Source organism: Globicephala melas, chromosome 5 (assembly GCF_963455315.2).
Source record: "Globicephala melas chromosome 5, mGloMel1.2, whole genome shotgun sequence".
Classification (NCBI taxonomy): Eukaryota; Metazoa; Chordata; class Mammalia; order Artiodactyla; family Delphinidae; genus Globicephala; species Globicephala melas.
Window position 1 is genome coordinate 108,676,542 of NC_083318.1, and position 8,229 is coordinate 108,684,770.

The 8,229-nt window shown below is 51.5% G+C and overlaps 1 long non-coding RNA gene across 3 annotated transcripts; it reads left to right on the top strand.

The window, feature by feature from the left end:
- Positions 1 to 496: 496 nt before the first annotated feature.
- Positions 497 to 7,747, top strand: LOC115864482 (uncharacterized). Of its 3 annotated transcripts, XR_009564056.1 has the most exons (7): positions 497 to 1,149; positions 3,098 to 3,641; positions 4,391 to 4,697; positions 5,443 to 5,570; positions 5,788 to 5,860; positions 6,590 to 6,777; positions 7,309 to 7,747. It is a non-coding gene; the product is annotated as an uncharacterized lncRNA (long non-coding RNA). The 3 variants fall into 3 exon arrangements; XR_009564054.1 differs by having other exon boundaries at positions 4,391 to 5,570; XR_009564055.1 differs by having other exon boundaries at positions 3,101 to 3,641; positions 4,391 to 5,570.
- The last annotated feature ends 482 nt before the right edge of the window (positions 7,748 to 8,229 follow it).

The window sequence follows — 8,229 nt, forward strand, 5'->3', positions numbered from 1 at the left end:
GGAGTAAGAGGGTTTACTGGAACTCACCTAGAAGTCCTTTTATTTGAACCTGACCCCTGTAAACTGTCCATTGTCTATCTTCTGTTTTCTCTTCTCCTTCTCAAACCTTGGTGCACATAAAGTGTTTCCTTTGAGATGAAATTCCAAAGACTCTCCCAGACCACTGGCCCCATGGTTGTCCTCTCTCCTGGTCCCTTCCCTAAAGGTTTATCCTCAGTGCTTCAGCAGGCGGGAGGTCCGGCTGCATAACTGCACCATGTGTAGAGTAGGGCCAGGTATGGATTCAGCAGGGGGTGGACTTGTCCTGGCTGAGCACTGGGTCCCAGCTCTCTTCACTGGCCTCTGCTGCAGGGAGTGCCCAGGCTGCCCTGTTTCCACCATGCGGCCCTCCTAGGCTCTCCCTCCGTCCCGCCACCATGACTAAGGCACCTGCGTGTACCGTGTACCCGAGACGGCTGCTTGCCACACATTGACAGCCTAGCAAAGAGGCATTTCCTGGGCAACTTTGAAGTCAGGCTTAGTCATGTGGATAAATTCGGGCCCTGGGAGTGGAGGTGACTCATGCCATTCCAGGGCTCCTGCGGTATGGGTGTGGTGGTGAGCAATCTTGGACCATTTAGGCAAAGTTGCCACCCTAGGACGATGGAATAACAAAATGCAAGGAGCCTGGATCTCGGAGAACTTTGCAGAGAAGGGCTGCCGTGGCAGACTCTCAGGAGAGAAAACAGATGCTCTTGTTTAACTGTGATTTGCGGTCTCCTCGCTGCAGTGGTTCAGCTGACACCCAAACAAATGCACTGAACCCACTAAGGGTCTTTCCCAGGAATTTGGAATGGATACCCTGGGAATTAGCTGTCAGGGGGTCCAAAGGTCATGGCCACAGTCGGAGCCATGGCCAGCCTAAACAGAGACGCTGGATAAGCAGAGGAAGCCAGAGAGAGGAGCATGAAGAGAGATGCAGTGAGAAAAGAGCAGAGAAGAAAGAAGGTAGGGAGGGGGCTGCTGCCCCTCTCAATGGCACCCCAGTCCCCGCACCCCAGTCCCAGGCACAGTTCCTGCAGAGCTCCGGGTGTATCCTGCTGTTCGATGTCATAAAATTGTCCTGTGTCCTTTCACTACTATGACTGAGTTTCTCTTCTTTGCAACCAGGTGAGTTGTAATTAAAATACAGTGCCCTTTATTATTATATTACTGTATCTATTACTTTATATTACTATTATTATATTACTATAAATTATATTATTCTAGTTCTTCAGATCTCAGATGCACATCTCCCCCCAGCAATTTAATATTTCTGAAAATGGTATGCACTTTAATCTCACTTTTTACCTAATTATTTATGTCTGGTATGGTAGATGTTTTATATTTTTCCCTCTCAAAGCAGGTGGTCCATCACGGCTTTGTCTGGTGACCACTCTCTTCTATGGGTACAGAAGCTGCCCAAGGGTAGGGCTTTGTTTTGGGGCCAGCACAGTGCTGGGCACACAGATGCTCAGAAAATGTCCAGTGGAGCAAGGGACCCAGTTAGTCCTGGGTGTCGCTGAATCAAGAAATGATTACATAGGAGCCACGGGGAGAGCTGCCAGGACTCACTCCCGAGCCCCAGCTCATTCCCCTCCCCTTGCTCTTTCTACTGCCATGTCGGTATTTTGGCCCAAGCTCTTTCCAAACCCTGAGCATGTTCTTTCTTCTCTCTTCCTTTATTTTAAAGTCTCACTCCAACATTTAAATCTCTGCTCTGCTCGCCCTCCTCTGGGGGCTTTCTTAGAGAAACCTACCCCTCAGTGCATTAACAATACTGCTGCCCTCACCCTGAGGTCACCCTATCACCACCACTGGCCAGGAAAGGCTGGTCCTTGTGTACTTCACCAGGTGGATCATCAGTCCCTTTGGGGGCAGGGTCAGAACTGATCTTGGCATAGAGATGGCCAACAGGCACATGAAAAGATGCTTAACATCGCTAATTATTAGAGAAATGCAAATCAGAACTACAATGAGGTATCACCTCACACTGGTCAGAATGGCCATCATTAAAAAGCTACGGGCTTCCCTGGTGGCGCAGTGGTTGAGAGTCCGCCTGCCGATGCAGGGGACACGGGTTTGTGCCCTGGTCCGGGAAGATCCCACATGCCACGGAGCGGCTGGGCCCGTGAGCCATGGCCGCTGAGCCCGCGCGTCCGGAGCCTGTGCTCCACAACAGGAGAGGCCACAACAGTGAGAGGCCCGCGTACTGCAAAAAAAAAAAAAAAAAAGAAGAAGAAAAAGTCTACAAATAACAAATGCTGGAGAGGGTGTGGAGAAAAGGGACCGTCCTACACTGTTGGTGGGAATGTAAGTTGGTGCAGCCACTTTGGAGAACAGTATGGAGGTTCCTTAAAAAACTAAAAATAGAACTGCCATATGACCCAGCAATCCCACTCCTGGGCTTATATCTGGAGAAAACTAATTCGAAAAGATACATGCACACCAATGTTCATAGCAGCACTATTTACAATAGCCAAGACACGGAAATGACCTAAATGTCTATCGACAGATGAATGGATAAAGAAAATGTGGTACATATATACAATGGAATGTTACTCAGCCATAAAAAAGAACAAAATAATGCCATTTGCAGCAACATGGATGGACCTAGAGATTTTCATACTATCATACTACTAAAGACATGCTAAGTCCTTCTGACTTACTTTCTGAGGTAAATCAGAAAGAGAAAGACAAATACCATATGACATCACTTATATGTGGACTCTAAAATACAACACAAATTAACTTTTATGAAACAGAAACAGATTCACAAACATAGAGAACAGACTTACGGTTGCCAAGGGGGGTGGGGTAGGAGAGGGATGGAGTGGGAGTTTGGGATTAGCAGATGCAAACTATTATATATAGAATGGATAAGCAACAAGGTCCTACTCTACAGCACAGGGAACTATATTCAACACTCTGTGATAAACCATAATTGAAAAGGATATTATAAAAGAGAATGTGTATATATATATAACTGAATCACTTTGCTGTACAGCAGAAATTAACAAGACTTTGTAAATCAACTATATTTCAATTAAAATAAAAAGAACTTGTCTTGGCTGTCCAGCAGGGCACGCACGCCGGCTCCTCCCTTACCACCAGCCTGTCGCATCCGGCTCTAGGCACGGTGATGGTGTGATGCTGGCCCAGAGTGGCCTCTCCCTCCCAACACACTGCTCCAGGCTCTGGGAACCCAGCGGCGGACAAGACATGTTAACATTTATCCTCAAGGGCAGTTACCACTGATGAGGTGCCGCACGTGGGCGGGACTCTTCCGAGGCTCTTCTCTCCGTCTGTGCGGGTCATGGTCTGCCGTGCTGGAGGCTGAGGGTTAGAATCGATAAGATCGGTCCCTGCCCTCCTGGAACTTGAAGAGTCAGAGTGAAGGATACAGGCAGAGATAGAGGCAAGTTCATGCTCTAAAGTGTTCTGCTGCAGGACCAGCTGGCTGGGAACCGCTCCCGGGCCTTTGTCTGAGGCGCTTCTCCTCTCTTGTCACGGCTGCGGGGCTGGGGGCAGTGACGAACACCGGCCTGAGGGGGCTACTTCCTGCCCCTCACTCCAAGTCTCTGGTCTCAGGCCTGGGAGGCCCAGGTCACCCAACCATGCAGGTGAACTCTAGACTCCTGGTTCTACAGTTTGGGGCTGGCGCTGGGTGACCTGAACGGTTTTCCTGCCATGGCAGAACAATGCAAAGTTCAGGAAGGCCCTGCTTGCATCGTCAGGGGAGCCCCATGGCCCACCCAGCCCATAGAAAAGGGAGGCTCATGGGGGGGGCTGCCCCTGACCCTGGAATTAGTATCAACAGGGCCAGAGCAGGTGCTGGAGAGGAGGGAGCAGGGGCGGAGGCGGGCAGTGTCGCAGAGGCATCAAGATTTGACGCCTAGGGAGACCTTCAGGAATGCCTTCTGGGGTGGGTGAGGGGAGCCGGGATGCACGGTCAGGAACTCTCGCAGGTGGGAGGGAGACCGCAGAATCAGAAGGGGCTTTGACCAGAGGAAACCCAGGGCCACCACGCTCACCCGAGGGTGCCACCCAGAGGCCTCACTCATTCCTGGCATGGGAGCCCTCCTGTAGCCGGGGCAGGACAGGGAGCTGCCCTTAGAGCTGGCCCGACAGGTTTACGGAATAATTACAGGGGCCCTGGTGTGGAGGTGTGGAGCCTGTTTGCACATGATTTGCATATGATTTGCACATGAATAGCCTGCGCTTTGGGTTCCCAGGCAGTTTTCAACTTAAATATTAATTATTGCTGCCCTTAGGGTTTTCATTGGTTGGTTCTGTTTTCTCTGTTTCTTCTCACCCACTTGCTGTCAATGACTCCGATCTGTGTGTGTGTGTGTGTGTGTGTGTGTGTGAGAGCGGGGAAGCAGCCCAGGTGTGGAGGATCGGGTGTCTACTAGGTGCAGAAAGCAGTAGCCGTGCAAAGCAACAAACCAGCCAATGATGCTATAGAAACTTCCGGATTCCTCCCGGGCCCAGCAGGAGCTCCTCTCTGGTGGTGACGTGGGATGTGTGGCCCCCAGCCCCGGCTGCGGCGCAGTACCAGACTCAGCAACTGCCTGCCAGCCTGCCCGCCCCAGCCCTCGCCTGCCCCCCAGATCTGCCAGCTCCTGCCCGCTCTGTCACCAGAGGCCCAGCCACACGCGGCACGGAGACAGGGAAAGGTGAGGCTGTGCAGCGCAGCGTTTAGCTCACAGGCTCTGAGGCCGACTGTGCTGCATCTGGATCTTGGCTCTGTATCCTAAGTAACTTTGCAACTCTGGGCAACTGCCTGACCACCCTCGCGCCCCAGGGTCCTCTTCTGTAAAACAGAGTGACCCAGAGTGCCTGCCTCATTGTGAGGCGGGGACGAGGCCAGCGACTGCGCGTGGAGCCCCTGGCCCTGGGCCTCCCTGGTACACAGACTGTGCTCCCTGCCGCTGAGCTGCAGACATCCCACCCCAGGTGTGGGTCACCTGGTCCCAGCCTTGCCCAGTGCGGGACATCCCATGCCAGCATGGCATCATTTGGCTTTGGCGCCAACGTCCCCTGAGACGGAGGCTCACTCCTGTTCTCCTGAGGGCTGTTCCCAGCACACACACGATAACCCCGTTAAAGGACCCTTAGAAGGGAGCTCAGAGCTTTTCCAGGAGCTGGCCTCTGTGCCCGGCTCTCATCCGGAGAAAGGACTTCCTTGGGCGGCCCCTCGGCTCCCTGCAAGTCGACTCGAGTCTGGTGTCTGGGGTCCTGCAGCCCGCAGCTCCCCTTCTCTCTGAGAGCCCAGGAAAAATTGCAGGATGTGCTCCCTTCTTGCGCCTTCTCAACCCAAGCTGCTTAGACCGAGCACCTTGCTCTTGGCCCAGAACAAGGTGGGGCACCAGGGTGACTCCGAGCCACTGACACAGGCCTCTTTGAGCTTTTCTCCTCCAGCGCCTGACTGGGTCCGTAGAGTCCTCCTGGGAAGCGTGACGAGCAGCCTGAGGTTGGCTGAGGATGGCGGCCACTGCTCAGTGCGCCAGGCAACAGGCTGCGGGCTCTAAATACACGGGCTCGAAGGGGTAAGTAAGTGCTACTATTATTCCCATTTCACGGCTGTGGGAAGCGAGGCTTAGAAAAGCTAAGGAATGTGCCCCGAATGGCTTGGCTTTTATGCTGGGGAGCCTGGTGGTGATGCAGACAGGCTGGCTCCAGACACTGGCTGCTACCAGCTGCAGGACTACTTCTCTAAAGGCATTTTTCTCACAACTGGGTTTTCTTTTCTTTTTCTTCTGTAAGAGGTGACTGGCTCAAGAGACGAATCCTTCTAGAATCTGCCTGTCTCCATATCTGTGTTGTAAGCACGATTTGGGTATGTAGCGAGCAATGGTCTTTATTTCTTTTGGCTTCGCTTATAGATCTGAGGTCTTGAGTTGATCTTGGGGCACCCTTATCTAGAGGGGTGGCTACACAACACCCCCCTCCCACCAGGCATCTCAGCACCTCTGAGCCAAGGGCACAACGATTCCCCTCTCATAAGCTCCAAACCACATTTCTCCTCCTCCTTCCATGTTACCATCATAAAACCTGCTCACACAGCCTCCACCCCAGGCCCCCTTTCACCAGCCCCGATGCTGGGGCCCTGACCTCCCAGAAAAATGCAACTTCCGGAGAGCACTCTGGGCTCGGCAGTCTGTGAGCTTTTTCTCCCCGGGGGTGAAGAATCAAGGCCCCACTTAAGTCATAAAATCACCTCTGATGACCATGACCTTATCAGAACTGCATCCAAATGTGGTGTTCCCATTAAGCTCAGAAGAAAGGTCCAGAAATTTCTGCAAAACTTCAGCCATGCTTGGGGAGTGGGGGGACATCGTTAGGAAAACGGCGAACAAAGTTGTTATTTTCCTCATATCTCCAAGGAAACAGCTCTAGAGTAGGGCTCTTACCCAAAACGTCAGGAGCTTGTGACATGTGAGGAGAATGGGTTGATTCTGACTGTATTGTGAGGACCCAAGGAATGGCTGCATTTTTCTTTGAAAATCCAAGAGACAGCACCTGGGAAGAGGAGGCCGCATATTCATAGTCTTATTTACCTGGACAGGGCATAGCTATTGGTCAGCAAGGCTGCTGATGCGGAGGTTAGAAGTTCGAAAATCGCCCATTCGAGTGCCATCCGTATTCTGTCTGGAGAATTCCAGGAGCAGCCTGGGAACGATGGAGACCTGCTTCCAGCTCCCTCTCTGTCTTCAGCTTCCCCTCTCTGGTCCTCAGTCTCTGCAAAATAAAGAGGTAGGCCTATATCTTCAGTTTCCAAACTTTTAAAACAGCAGTGGCTTCTCTTTAAAAAAAAAATCTCTTGTGAAAGTCCAAAGTATATGACGGATCAAAGAGCAACAGCTTTGGCTGGGTTTTCTGGGGATGGTTCCCTCAGGGCCCTGGGAAATCTGACAGGTCAGTCTGGGAACCTCTCCCTACCTGAGCTCTAGGTGCCCATCAGCTCCAGGGAAAACAAAGGAGACTCTGGTTCCTGGAGCTTGGACTTAGCCCAGGGAACTTGGCCTTGACCTTGGATGGGCGAAGCAGCTGGAGTGCACTGTGGATAGAGTTTTACGGCATGACATTTGGTGGTCTTTTCCCTTTCTTTCCTTTCACCTTTTCTCCCACTTTCCCAGTTCTTTTCCTTCTCCCTCGGGCACCTGGAGGCAGGGCTCAGCACCAGCTGTGGTTTGCATTGTGGAGCTTAAAATCTGCTGCTAAAGCTTTTTTTTTTTTTTTTTTTGGTATGCGGGCCTCTCACTGCTGTGGCCTCACCCGCTGCAGAGCACAGGCTCCGGACGCGCAGGCTCAGCGGCCATGGCTCACGGGCCCAGCCGCTCCGTGACATGTGGGATCCTCCCAGACCGGGGCACGAACCCGTGTCCCCTGCATCGGCAGGCGGACTCTCAATCACTGCGCCACCAGGGAAGCCCGCTGCTAAATCTTAATCTGGAAAGGTCTCCCAGTCCTACCGAGAAGATTTACCAGCGTTCTCCCAGGACCCCAGCCAGCGGTCCACACTACCTGGAGAACGGCTACCGTGGGGCCCATCGCAAATGAGTGGGGAGGGGTTGTCCAAACCAGGCCATTATTTCTTGAATTTATCACCTCCTTTACCTGTGTCACTGTCACCAGGAGAAATGTGTTTTAATGTCCTGGATCATTAAAACCCAATAATCGCTTTGAAATGGCTTAACTGCTTCCTGCATGGAGATAAAGTAAATAAAACTGTCGTCTCTGTGTCTGCTGTCACTGTGTGATGCGGCAACTCTTTTCCTTTTTTAATAACTGCATTCATTTTAGCTCAGGCCAATGCATTTATGCCATGCTGGTGGTGTATAAATTTGGTAATTAAATCCTGTTATCTTGACACAATGGGCAGAATAAGAAGCAGTTGTAATGCTTCAGAGAGGAAAAGACACTGTGGGAAGAGAGAGAAGGAGATTTGTTTTGTATTTTTTAAAAAATCATTTTCATGGAGTCTTTTTTTAGGACTGACGAGCTGACAGATGCCTGACTAACAGCGAGATCCTTGTGTGGGGAAGGATTCTAGAGAATCCTGTGAAATTGCTCTTCACTTTGTTGTCCACCCCGGCAGAGTAGAAAGTGTATGGTATTTGTAATCCTACAGACCTGGAATTGTATCTAAGCTCAGTGGCTTAGCTGTAGGACCTCAGGTCAGTCACTCACTTCTGTATCTGTCAG